This window comes from Haemaphysalis longicornis, unplaced genomic scaffold (assembly GCF_048455015.1).
Source record: "Haemaphysalis longicornis isolate Haplotype H1 unplaced genomic scaffold, Haemaphysalis longicornis Haplotype H1 scaffold_11, whole genome shotgun sequence".
NCBI classification, from domain to species: domain Eukaryota; kingdom Metazoa; phylum Arthropoda; class Arachnida; order Ixodida; family Ixodidae; genus Haemaphysalis; species Haemaphysalis longicornis.
Window position 1 is genome coordinate 125,498,193 of NW_027526214.1, and position 14,405 is coordinate 125,512,597.

At 46.5% G+C, this 14,405-nt stretch overlaps 1 long non-coding RNA gene across 1 annotated transcript; it reads left to right on the forward strand.

Moving 5' to 3' along the window:
* Positions 1–6,592: 6,592 nt before the first annotated feature.
* Positions 6,593–13,154, forward strand: LOC144160907 (uncharacterized). Its single transcript, XR_013320438.1, has 3 exons — positions 6,593–6,910; positions 9,994–10,078; positions 13,044–13,154. It is a non-coding gene; the product is annotated as an uncharacterized LOC144160907 (long non-coding RNA).
* Positions 13,155–14,405: the final 1,251 nt, after the last annotated feature.

A 14,405-nucleotide genomic window follows, 5' to 3' on the forward strand; every position in this document is an offset into this window, starting at 1 on the left:
AACCGGAAGTACGTCGCGATGAAAGGGACGCAAAAGGCACGTTTTCAAAAGGGACAGTTACGAGAATACCGCCCCTGATTGGCTAAAAGCAAACAACCGCAAGTGACGTAGCGCAAGCGCGGAAAACCTACCACCAACGGCCACTGCTTAACCGGAAGTACGTCGCGATGAAAGGGACGCAAAAGGCACGTTTTCAAAAGGGACAGTTACGAGAATACCGCCCCTGATTGGCTTAAAGCAAACAACCGCAAGTGACGTAGCGCAAGCGCGGAAAACCTACCACCAACGCCCACTGCTTAACCGGAAGTACGTCGCGATGAAAGGGACGCAAAAGGCACGTTTTCAAAAGGGACAGTTACGAGAATACCGCCCCTGATTGGCTAAAAGCAAACAACCGCAAGTGACGTAGCGCAAGCGCGGAAAACCTACCACCAACGCCCACTGCTTAACCGGAAGTACGTCGCGATGAAAGGGACGCAAAAGGCACGTTTTCAAAAGGGACAGTTACGAGAATACCGCCCCTGATTGGCTAAAAGCAAACAACCGCAAGTGACGTAGCGCAAGCGCGGAAGACCTACCACCAACGCCCACTGCTTAACCGGAAGTACGTCGCGATGAAAGGGACGCAAAAGGCACGTTTTCAAAAGGGACAGTTACGAGAATACCGCCCCTGATTGGCTAAAAGCAAACAACCGCAAGTGACGTAGCGCAAGCGCGGAAAACCTACCACCAACGCCCACTGCTTAACCGGAAGTACGTCGCGATGAAAGGGACGCAAAAGGCACGTTTTCAAAAGGGACAGTTACGAGAATACCGCCCCTGATTGGCTAAAAGCAAACAACCGCAAGTGACGTAGCGCAAGCGCGGAAAACCTACCACCAACGCCCACTGCTTAACCGGAAGTACGTCGCGATGAAAGGGACGCAAAAGGCACGTTTTCAAAAGGGACAGTTACGAGAATACCGCCCCTGATTGGCTAAAAGCAAACAACCGCAAGTGACGTAGCGCAAGCGCGGAAAACCTACCACCAACGCCCACTGCTTAACCGGAAGTACGTCGCGATGAAAGGGACGCAAAAGGCACGTTTTCAAAAGGGACAGTTACGAGAATACCGCCCCTGATTGGCTAAAAGCAAACAACCGCAAGTGACGTAGCGCAAGCACGGCAAACCTACCACCAACGCCCACTGCTTAACCGGAAGTACGTCGCGATGAAAGGGACGCAAAAGGCACGTTTTCAAAAGGGACAGTTACGAGAATACCGCCCCTGATTGGCTAAAAGCAAACAACCGCAAGTGACGTAGCGCAAGCGCGGAAAACCTACCACCAACGCCCACTGCTTAACCCTTATGAAAATGAACTTTTCCTTTCTGTTTACTTTGTGTCTCCTGCATGTTGACTGTGTGGCCTTTCTTTTGACTTTTCCTTTGTGTTACCTCTAGGACATAAGCAGGCTGTGTACTTTTTATAGACTGCCGGATAAACAGCCATGATGTTTTACCTTTATATGTACTATGGTAAAGACAAAGTTTAAATTTGTATACGAGATTTTATTTCGGATGAGAAGTATAAAACTTTAAAACTGACTTGCTTTCTTCTCTTTCTGAGTTCCGCAATGATATTGCCCATGTGTGTACTCAAGGCAAAATGAAGTCAAAAGACTTTGGCCTGTTTCCCCTGTGTTGCCTCTAGGACAAAGGATGGAAGATAGAACTTGGATTTGCTGTCTTAATTCTTTTTCTGTGTGCCGTAATGCTGTTGCTTGTGTATGTACTGAAGGCAAAATGAAGTCAAAAGACTGACTTATGTCTTTTGTGTTGCCTCTAGGACATTGGGTAGAAGTATAACTATTTGTTGCCTTACATTCTTTTTCTGAAGAGCCGCAAACTAAACAATCGTGCTGTGCTTCCTCAAGTAAACATAAAGTCGAGCATGTAAGCCTTAATTATGCTCGAAAGGTTAAGTTTTTTGGCTTGGCTAGAGATGGTAAGAAACAACGCCGATGGTTTGTGGAAATTCTGCAGCACTGTATACGTTATTTCGTGCTAGTGAGGTCTGATTAATTCGCAGAATTAATATTACGAACTGGTACGTTTGTACGAAACAGTGGCGTAAGAAGGATACATATTGAACGAGGCTGTTCGAAGTGCCTCGTACCTCCGCTTACGAAAAAAAGTGGGAGGGAGAAGAATATACAGACCAGAAAAAGTAAAAAGAAAACAAAAAGCCGTATAGAAAACAAATCAATGAAAACAAAAACAACCTAAAAAGTGGCTTCCGATTGTCCTAGTCTGTGTTTTCCTTCAGGGTCGTTGTAAAATGGCTTATCCTTGCAACTAAATGCTGAAGCGGTGTACTGTTTATTGGGGTAGAGCTTGCGGTAGAAATATATTGCGGCAGAAAAAAAAAGGGACACCGCCAGACGAGAGCAACAAGAGCAACAACAATGTCAAAATATAACCTAAGGCAGAAAAACTTCAATTAAAACACGGGTAAAAAAAAAATAGATCACTGTGCTGGTTTCGAACCACCGCCCTTTCGGACAGTAGGCGAGTACTTAACCGCCAGGCCACCAAAACTTTTTTTTTTTTTTTTTTTTTTTTTTATTGCAATATTTCAGCACAAAACAAGCACCATCAAACAAAAAACTGCAACGATAAAACTGCTAGTCATCACCTTGCCAGCAGAAAAACGATTAAAATTGTTTGAGGTTGGTCAGTGTTTCCATCACAGGCAACCACTCTGGAGGCTCAGGCTGAGCCCTCCACACTTCAATAATCATGCGCATTGAATCAACAAAATATTCCCTTGACCATTTAGCGTCCACGTCCCTATGGCGTATGGCCATGCGGGATTTCCAAATTGCATGTAGGGCCAGGACCATCACGAGGTCGTAAGGTATTTCGTCACTCTCAATCGGTAAAAACCTAATGCCGTGAGCGTCCAGAGGGAAATCTTTTTTGAGGGTCCGCTGAAGCACGTCCCAAAAGAAGACCCCGTCCCAGCAGTCCAAAAACACGTGTTCTACAGTCTCGGGTTTTCTGCACGGGTAGCAGTCCACCCCACCCGGCAAAAACATTCCCTTTTCCTTCTGCCACGTTTTCACATCAAGGATGCCCGAGTGAAGTTTAAAGAAAAAAGTCTTAACCCATAGGCCAATCGCCATACGTTTCACACGCTTAAGCACATCCTGTCCTGGCCCTACACAGTAGAGCGATCTATACAATGGAACGGGAAGTACGGAATCAACGAGGTCATTATACAATCTTTTACGCGTCACACTAGATAAGTACTCTAGCGTGAAGCGTGCACGCAAAAACATGGTGGCTTGTACCACCTCACGGAAGTAGCCTTTCGTTGCGCCAAACGAAAAAGAAGCTGACGTTACAACAAAATCAGGAAGCGCTCTGGCCAACTTCACCTGACACACAGTGCGCAAAAAGGGGTCCTTCACATCCCGAAGAAACAAAAAACGATTTACCACTTGACGCAAAAACAGATGCGATAATGACAGGCCACCAAGACGCACGCGCCGAAACAGGTTCGTACGGCTGGTTCTCTCCCATGACGACTCCCAAATCAACACAGCAAAAACTCGGTGCAAGGCCTGTACATGTGCCCGCGAACAATGCAACACCTGTAGAACGTACCACAGTTTGCTAATTAAAAACACATTACACACTGAGGCCCTCGCAAATATTGAAAGTCCGCTACCCTTCCATTTCTCGGCCTTTTCACGCAATTCGACTGTTTGACTGCGCCAGTAAGGGTCGCTGTCTACATAGTTCTCGAGGGGCACTCCCAAGTACTTCACCGGCGTCGTCTGCCAGCTGATACACTCGAAAACACTAGGCGTACTGTCCCACTGGCCATGCCAGAAGCCTAGACATTTCTGCCAATTAACACCACTGGCACTGTACTTACAAAACATTTTCAAGGTGTTTACAGCAATACTTATGCTTCTCCTATCAACAAAAAAGAGAGCAATGTCGTCAGCGTAAGCTAACACCCGCACTTCACACGACTGAAGTTTAAAACCTTTGACGTCTTCGCTCCTGATTACACTTAAACAAAAGGCTTCAATGTACAAACAAAAAAGCAACGGAGATAATGGGCAACCCTGACGAACGGCACGTTGAACAGGAACGGGTGTGCCGATCGTTTTGTTAATAACAAGCCTCGTAGAACACCCAGTGTACGCCATGCGCACACCATTAAGAATAACAGAACCAACATTCACGTGTTCCAACATATTTAACAAAAGTTCGTGAGACACCTGATCGAAGGCTTTAGCCATGTCTACCTGGAGCATTGCCAAAGTCCCTTGCATGGCGTCACAACACTCGAGAACACTTCGGGCAGTATGAATATTTGTAACTATCGACCGCCCTTTGATCCCGCACGTTTGATGCGGCCCTACCACGTCCTTTATGACAGTCTGTAAGCGGCTAGCCAATATTTTCATTAAAACCTTATAGTCGACATTTGTCAGACTAATAGGACGATACCCAGGGATCTGTCTGAGTTTCGCAACCTCCTCCGATTTCGGTATAAACACAGTGTGAGACACAAGAAAAGAAGGTGGCAGCACACCTATGTGGTACGCCTCAGAGTAAACTTTACATAAAACCGGGCTGATGTCACCCTTAAACGCCTTGTAGAAAGCGGCGCTCAGGCCATCAGGGCCCGGCGTCTTCCCTGGGCTCAACTCGTCGATAGCGCCGCGTATCTCTTCTACTGTAATATCTCTTTCGAGATGCGCCTTAACTTCCTCGTCTAAGCACGGTAACAAAGACGTAAACTCTTCTCTAAACTTGACGGCATTGACAGGATGACAAGAAAACAAATTTTTATAAAAGTCACAAAAACAACGCTCTATATTAGCCTGGTCACTATAAACCACACCTTCGGCTTCAATTTCCACTATCGCATTTCTGCGAGCATACTTTTTTTCCGCACTGAACGCTCTTTTAGTCGGCGCTTCCCCGTGCAAAAATCGTTCAGCTCTTGCGCGCACAAGCGCACCCTCATACTTCTCTTTATCTATTACTTCGAGCTGCGCTTTTAGTCCTCTAATGTCATCCTTCAACGCCCCAGGCGATTCACACTCTTCCTTAACGTAAACGTCCAGGGTACTTCGTAACCAGACTTCTCTTTGCTTCTCGTCGTATTTGATTGCGGATGATCTTTCAATGGCCTTTAACTTAACTTCTTGTTTGAAGAGCTCCCAATTGAGCGTAAAGTTAAGGTTCTCTTCACCACAGAAAAACGTCCGTGCGCATGCGTTAACGGCCTCAGTGAAAAGTTCATCCTGCAGCAGCTTGTTATTAAGCTTCGAAAGCCCCCAACAGAACGCGTTGCCTGGTTTTGCAATTCTACCAACGGTTACGGTCACAAGGCAGTGATCGCTGAAGGAAACAGGGGAGACTCGGTAGCTATCACACTCCGGCAGAATCTCTGACGAAACATACACTCTGTCGAGACGCGCATGACTGCTGCCCTGGAAGTGTGTATAGCGAACGGAACCGCTACTGCCAAGGCTATCACCCACATCTTCCAGCGCAAAGTCAGCGACGATATCAGTTAAGACTATCGTACTCGCATCGCGGAACCTTGTCGAGCTACTTTTGTCTTGCGCGGAACATACGCAATTAAAGTCGCCAAGTAAAATAACAAGCCTCTCCGTATCGCAAAGCCCGCGAACATCCTCAAAAAAACCTTTCCTTTCCGCTGCCTTTGTGGGCGCGTACACACAGATCAAGCGCCATTCGCTTGACGATAAAACAAAATCGCACACAACAAAACGCCCACACTCGGACGCGGTGACGGTCTCTAGGGTTGCCCCCAAACTCCTTCGTACCAACAGGGCAACACCCGCAGACATCCCGACCGCGTGAGCAACGCACACGTCACCAGGCCACCAAAACGCAACGTGTTGGCGTGCTAAATATAGGTATAAATATTTGAGCATACATAGTCTTGCTAAGCCTCTATTTGAGTGAATTGTTTGCCTGCGTGGATTTGACGCACGGTACTTTTGTAAGCGCGCGTGCGTGCGTGCGTGCATGTGTGTGCGTGTGCGTGCGTACGTGCGTGCGTGTGCGCGCGCGCGCAGGTGTGTGTGTGCCTGTGGTGTGTGTGTGTGTGTGTGTGTGTGTGTGCGCGCGCGTGTGTATGCGTATGCGTGTGCGCGTGTGTTTGCGTATGTCTGCGAGAATAATTTTTTTATCCGGCCGTTCTGTTTGTGAAAAGCCCACAAACAGTGAATGCTTGGACGCTGAACAAAACACAAAACAGTCAATCTAGATGTAGATGACGATGATAATAACTTCGTTTGTTAATCCATTTTTATTTTCTTTTGAGTAGCAACAACTTACGACAACAAAAGACGTTGCTCGCATCAAGAAAATATACTGCCATTATATATATGTTTGCTATTATCAACTTTAACAAAATACTATAATGGCGTCTGCCTAGTTTGCTTCAGGGGTGATCATGAAGTAACCAAGTACCTGCTAAAACTCTATGACTACCAGATAGCCAACTGTAGTAATAAGTCTAGCCTAGGCTAGCATATATGCAGTCATTGTTATAGGTGCGCAAGAAAAGACATGTCTGGTTCGTTGTGCGTGGTTTTGGTGGTTTGTTTTCGATTTGCTGGTGTTACGTGAATTACTACGTGCTCCTCCTGTCGTAATATTACGTGTTAGTGATCTTGTGCCACCTGAAACATCGTGAGTGCTGGCAAAGCGCCTGTGTCGTCGCCGTACTGCGCTGCTGTGGCAAACTCACATCGAGGTCGCCATTTGACAAAACACCTGACAAGTTGTGCGTGCCTACGTGAATCAAGAGTCTCTACTGCAAGTTCCAGTCTGTCGACGCGACGTGTGAAAAATGCTGCGTGTTCTGCCGTAAGTGATTGTTTATCGTGGTGCATGTTAAAATTTTCTTGCGCGCTGCCGCTGCGCCGTTTCGTTAAACGTGTTGAGTATTTTCCTTGGTGTTCGGCTCGCCGCGCTTCTTTTATTATAAATTACCGGCTGCGTCGGCGCGGTCACATGAATGGGCTTCCAGGAGCGGCGGCCAGTATGCTGTGTGAGTGATCCTTGCCATTGCCGGCAACGAAAATGTTATCATGCTGACGGGCCAGCGGCCGCCGCTTGGCTTGGGTGGATTCGACCGCTAAAGCTTGTTGCATAAAAAAAAAAAAAGAAAGAAAACTGCGTTAATGGTTGTAAAACAAAACGCCCACTCCCCGATTTTTTTTTTTTTTTAGGAGGCAGTTGACCCACAGTATATCTTTTACAGGACGTAGGCAGCTTAGCATTGTTCTAACGGGTAGTTTTCGTTTACGGGTAAAGAAATGCAAGGAGGCTGCATTACATTTGCAGTTATAATACGAAAGAGTTGCATATACTTTGAATTTTCAACATTTAAGCATTGCTAGCAACTTTATAAGTAGTACCACATGCACAAGGTCTTTAGGCAGTGAACATTTGACCAGATAATTGTTTAGACGTCGCAGCTTGAAAATATGCTGTTCCAGCCTGCATTGCTGGTGCAGTCACAGGGCAGCTTTCACTGTTTAAATGCAAGAAATTTTTCCACCTTCCTAAGCTCATCCAGCATCGTCATGATCAGACAGAAATTCTTGTGTGGTGTGACGTTATTTGTAGCTGGCTTGCATAAATTGTGTTGACCGTAACATGTTGAGCATGGGTTGAACGTGTTGATTTTTACAAATATGCATGTGATGGGGATACAATCACGGTGCGAAGAAGATTAAACAGGGCGTGGGCTTGCCACCGTGCTCCTTCGCCATCCCGTTTTTTCGTTTCGTCAGCATTTCAACTTGCCTACCCCTTGGTGGTATTGGCACGCTGAGATGTTCACCATGTGCCTCAGAGAGAATTTTAATGGCGCCATGGAGACAAAATACAAGTTTGTGTTATTCGAAAGATTTCGTGTGTTATGGTGCACCCAGCACTTGTCCAAATGCAAAGATGCTTTATTCAACGAGAAATTAATTAATTGAAGTTAAAATTTTGGTTTTCCTGCTATATCGTGCATGTTCAGGGTCTGCAATGACATCACAGGAACCGACGGCTCTGCAGCCGATTGGGAAGCCTTCTTTACCGTTAGTGAACCTAGATGGTGTCACCATACCGTTGCAAGCCGCTTTCTGCTTTTGGTTTGTTTTTACCGTATTTAAACCTGGCTTGTTTTTGTTCAGCGAGAAAATAATCGTTTCGTGAAACGTAGTGCTCGCTCCACAAATATGGACACGTAAGACACCGTTGCTTGTGTCAATCGGCCAGTGTTGTCCGAGACAACCCCAAAGCCCCGCAGTCCTGTGCAGCTAAACCAAGCATAGTGCGTGCAGTACCAACAGAAGGACGCATCGGTACTGCTATTCTTACATGTGCTTTCCTAACCTTTACTGTTGGTCCGACCATTCTTACTACTGGAAAAAGAATGTGCCCTAAATTTAAGCGCGAATAGTTCGTTCGGCAAGCTTATAGGCTCTGCCTAATTCGCGTTTGCTGTTGCCGCCCCCCGCCAACTGCAGAGCTGGCTGGTATGACATAGGTTCTGTTGCAGGAAATGAGCTAGTGGGTCGCATGGCCATTTCCTTTGTTCCTAATTTGTAGCTTATTTGAGTGGAGTTTATGTTAAAAATGGTGTCAGCATGATTCTAGCAACGCAATCCTTTGAATGAACCAAACTTGTGTTTTCTCTTCATGGCTCCTTTAAAAGCCGTAACCACGTTTCGCACCCTCTGGACCAGAGAATATGCTTGCACAGTGGAAATCTGAGGCCAGATTTCTACGTCCTAGGGATATTTAATAGGCTTAGTTTAACATTAATTCAGTGTAAGGTTGCTTCTGTTCCTTTAAAGTATGGCTGAAAGCTTTGTAAGGATTGTCATGCATATACAGTGCTCACGGATTGAAACGCGACACTGCGAGCGCGTGGCCTGCGCTACATGCAGCGCCGCCAGTGGACGCCCGTGGAAGCTAGGTGTTGCATTGTGGTATACCACGAGGATGAGAGTGTTTTTACCATAAGCTTGCTGCTTCCGGTTGCCAATAAGCGGGGCAGTGGTTCATCGCAAGGACAGCGGTGCGCTGCGAGCCTGGTGCGCAGGAGCGTGTTTGTGCGGCGGTGGTACCGGCCTGGCGTTCCGTGCAGCCAATGTCGCAACATCATGTGCTCGCGCTCTTGTTACGCGTGCCGTTCTGATGCGATACAGATAATTTGCATGTAAGGCACAGTCACGCTTATCTGAATAAAACGAGCATTTGCACAAAGGAGTAGCCAACGTTATTCCATGATATAAACTAAAAAAAAGAGGAGAGCCGACGAAGTACTAATGCACCGCACCACACGCAAACGTGCCTGCAAAGGCGTCTTTCCTGTTTTAGTTTACATCCTGGAATAAAGTTTGGTGTTCCTGCGTACAGAAGTTTCTTTTATTCTGATGAGGGTGACTGTGCATTATATGAACACTACTGTGCCACATCGGAAGGGCACGCGTAACAAGAGCGCGCGCTTACTATGTCGCGAAATCGGCTGCGCGCACAGCCAAGCTACAACCGTCGCGCTCGCTCGAGGCCCAACGGTTGGAGGCTCGTTCCTGGCCACAAGCGCTCCAGGCTCGCAGCGCCCTGCTGTCGCTGCGGGGAACCACAGTCCCGCGCATTGGCAACCGGAAGCAGTAAGCCTACGGTCAATGCGCTCTCATCCTCGCAGTATACCACAATGCAACAACTAGCTTCCATGGACGGCGCTGCATGTATTGGCGGCTACGCGCTCGCAGTGTCGCGTTTCAATCAGCGGGCCCTGTACTTATTTTTTAGCTTGAAAGAACTGAAGGTGCCTTTTTTGCACCTACAAAAAAGAAATTCTGTCATGTCCTGTCAGAGCGAGTATTTCACGGCATTATACCGCATATTTACGGCTTGTTTACTACTTGAACTTCCATTTTTTACAGGGCCAGGTGTTTGACATGGAGGATGTACGTTGTGAGCTACCAGAAGAATTGGCTGCCTCCTGTTTCTATCTATCCTGCACGACCTGTAAGTGTAGTTCATTACGGCTGTGAAATGCATGAAAATCTTGATTTTGAAGGCTGAGAGGACATGAAAATGTAGAAAACCATTGTGGCATCCTTGTGGTACCTTAGTGATATTAAGACATAAGAAAATTGCAGAGATGGGACAAAAAATAAGGAACCGATGAGGGTGAGAAACTTCCTGGTACCTTTCTTATATTTTTTGTCGCATCAGGGCTGCGTCCTTGCTCCATGAATTAATTAATAACGACTTTGTCACCCTTGTTCACTGTGGTAGTTGCGTGGTGGCCACAGACAGCGTGTGGGGATTTTTCTTGTACCGCCTATTACAGATGAACTAGATCTTTAGACTTCTACTCAAAAGTCATATTATGGATTACATTACATGAGTGAAACAATTCCATGCACCCAGAAATAGAATTTAGGTGAATTCACTTTAATGCCCTAGATGCAACTTGTGCCTAGCAGTGAAAAGGGTGTATTGCGTGCCTTTTTGCCACTTTGTTTCTTGTAGTCTCTTGTAGTTTCATGAGTCTCACTGGCCATCGTAGCCCCCTCCCCCCCCTTGAACAGCTATTTACTCTAGCAAATATAATGATGGTCCTAATTGTAGAAGGGTACTCAGCAATTGAAGAAAGAGCTGTGGGGGGTTCTGGTTTGTGTATCAGACTTGTTTGGAATATTGTTATGTAGCCACGGATAATGCAGGGTTTTTGTAAAAATATACATTATCGGAGCAAACTTGTGCTCTGCAGTGAACATAAAAAAACACAAACCTCGAAGGAGTCAGCAAAGGGACGTGCATGGATGAGCGTTGGCGAATTGAATGCCGCAGGGTTTCTTTTGCACTCATTCATTTAGATCGAGAACATTTTCAATAAAAAACGGGAAAAGCTAGGATAGGGATCGCAAAGCAACACCCTTTCCATATCAAACAAGACTGCTGGTGCAGCATACAAAGGAAAAAGGGGAAAAAGACGGTTCCCTTAAAAAAGGATAAGATTGCAGGGTGTGGCCTGGTGCTTGTAACAAAACATTTTGTAAACAAATCAAATGGCGTGGTTGGGAGCAATATTATGATGTTTATAGTAGGAAAAACCTGCATTATTTCCGAACAGTATGAATGCTCTGTGTGCAAACATATGCAAAAACGCTTGTGTGTTTTTAGCATTTGAGTGCACGTTACAGAGTAGTCAGCTCAAGTTACTGTGGTAGCTTTCCTGATTGCTGATAAGTATAAACCCTGAAATTAAATTTGCTGTATTCGACCGCTTTAACCATTTCACTGTCACTGATGTCCTGGTTTGTTTTCGAATTTCTCCTCCACAGTGTCACTGACATACCGGTGCGTTTTCTGTTGTGCGTTGAAAAATTCATGCCATGGTGCAAAGTTGGCGCACCTGCACTGTTTGTGCTATCTGTCGAATCTTTCTAGTAGCTTGTATTTTCACAAAGTACAGAGCGACCACGCCCAGCTTTCGCTGCTTGGGGGTCACTCCGTGCGCTGTACATCTGTTGGGATGAGTGACCACGTGGCACGCGTGCAATTATGGGTGCAAGTGTGCTATCCACCACGGTTTTCTAGGGTTGTTTTTTATTTCTGTTCCTGTGTCTGCTACGGCGTGCCAGGTTACCCCAGCACACACCTCGTGTCAGCAACAACCTCGTGTTTCAGCAGCACATGAGGTTGTTGTATTAAGATTGTATACCTTTTTATCTCTATCTGCCATCATGATTTCAGAAGGCACCATTTCTGTGCGTTGTGGGGCTGCTGAAAGTGCTCCCTCTATGCGTGCCGTTACTTTCGGATGGCTGACCGCGCGGGGCCTTCGACTGCAGATAGGAGCGATGGTTCTTCGATTCCAATTCGAAAATGAGCTGAGCTCGAATTTGCACTCTGAGAGTTTCTCATCTGAAGAAGGGGTGTGGGTTCCACAGCATCAGATTCTGGTGTTGAAATGATGGGCCATCCTCCCGGAAGTGTGCACGGCAAACTGAAAATATCTGGAAAGGCGATTTCTCACCCACGCTCTTTCCTTTTGACGTGTTACGTTCCAGACGCTATCATAGTCATATAAATCACTGTGTTCCTTCCTTGATATTCCGGAAATTAATCCGACACTAGGGGTGCGTCATGGCCAGAAACCCCCAACAGTGAAAGGGTTAATACCGCTGACATAATTATTGAAGAGCCCCCCATCCCCCAGTCACAGATCTCTGGTATACATGTGCACCTTCTTAATGCCCAAAGGATGAATTTATATTTGTATCTAGCAATAATTATGGAATTCACATGGGGGGTGCACACTTCCTTCTGCTTTATTTACCCATGTTCTGGTCGACCCATCGACACAAGGACATATAAAAAGTGAGGAGCCAACCTAGAGGTTGGTGAGTTCATGGAGATGTACATTTTGCTTTTTGTCAGCAAGCTCAGACAAACAAACTAGACAATGCAAGTGCTGTCTCGTAAACGAAATGCACAAAAAAACTGCTGCCTTTATAGGTTCCAAAGAATGCGTAGACACAAGCAACTACTCATAATGACGACTGATCAATGCCTGTCTTGGCATGTTCATGCAATTTTATGTTGCCTTCTCTGCCCCCCCCCACCCCATATTGCTTTGTTCCCACAGTGCTGCTGCAATAATCTCATCTCTCAAATGTTCTTGCGAGGCTGTATAAATGCCTGTCATGAGGAGGCCATGAATCTAAACAGTACTTAGTTCTGGGTTGTGTTGCCTATGTAACAGTATGTCATATTTGTTGTTCGTAAGCTCATTAGTTAATTTATGTGGTCTAAATTTTGTGGCTGATTTTGCAACCTAGAAGTTGTACCTTCTCTTTCAGGATACTTGGTTCAGTTTTGTATGGGAACACTCCTTTATATTTATAAGCATAACCAGCAAATGTTTGAGACGTGTTTGTTTAAACCCCTTCATATGCGATCAATGCGTTTGTCATTTCAGGTTCAAGTGTGGCAGTGGCTATCCCGTCCTGTGAGGGGTAAAGATGACGAGACACCTGGTGTGGCAGGCGGCAGCAGCACGTATGGATCCGACCTGAATAAAATAGTCAGGTTTGCAAGAGTCATGTGTGATTCATGTGATTTTCGTCAGCTTGGTCTTACAGAAACAACTGCAGCATGAAACAGTGACTGTGGAGCTGGCTGACATTTTCCACATGCAGCTGGCTGTTGGGCGCTGTTATTTGACAGCATGCAAAGGGCACTCAAAAGGTGGAAGCTTGTGGGACACGTAGAGGACGGAAACATAAAGGATTCTTGGAGGACGCAGAAAGTCGGTGGCGAAATTTCAATACAGGGGACACACAAGGGACGAATGCGGTCTGTTGCCTTCGAGACATACAGGGGACACACAAAGGCCGTATGGTGTCTGTGTTGCCTTTGGGAGATAGACTGGACGCATGGAGGACGGAAACACACGGGACACTTGAAGGATGCAGAAAGTCGGTGGCGAAATTCCAACACAGAGGAAACACACGGGACGCACGCAGTCTGTTTCCTTCGGGACGTAGACTGTCTTTTGACTGGACGTAGAAATTTTCATAAGGGAACCGGAAGTACGTCGCGATGAAAGGGACGCAAAAGGCACGTTTTCAAAAGGGACAGTTACGAGAATACCGCCCCTGATTGGCTAAAAGCAAACAACCGCAAGTGACGTAGCGCAAGCGCGGAAAACCTACCACCAACGCCCACTGCTTAACCGGAAGTACGTCGCGATGAAAGGGACGCAAAAGGCACGTTTTCAAAAGGGACAGTTACGAGAATACCGCCCCTGATTGGCTAAAAGCAAACAACCGCAAGTGACGTAGCGCAAGCGCGGAAAACCTACCACCAACGCCCACTGCTTAACCGGAAGTACGTCGCGATGAAAGGGACGCAAAAGGCACGTTTTCAAAAGGGACAGTTACGAGAATACTGCCCCTGATTGGCTAAAAGCAAACAACCGCAAGTGACGTAGCGCAAGCGCGGAAAACCTACCACCAACGCCCACTGCTTAACCGGAAGTACGTCGCGATGAAAGGGACGCAAAAGGCACGTTTTCAAAAGGGACAGTTACGAGAATACCGCCCCTGATTGGCTAAAAGCAAACAACCGCAAGTGACGTAGCGCAAGCGCGGAAAACCTACCACCAACGCCCACTGCTTAACCGGAAGTACGTCGCGATGAAAGGGACGCAAAAGGCACGTTTTCAAAAGGGACAGTTACGAGAATACCGCCCCTGATTGGCTAAAAGCAAACAACCGCAAGTGACGTAGCGCAAGCGCGGAAAACCTACCACCAACGCCCACTGCTTAACCGGAAGTAC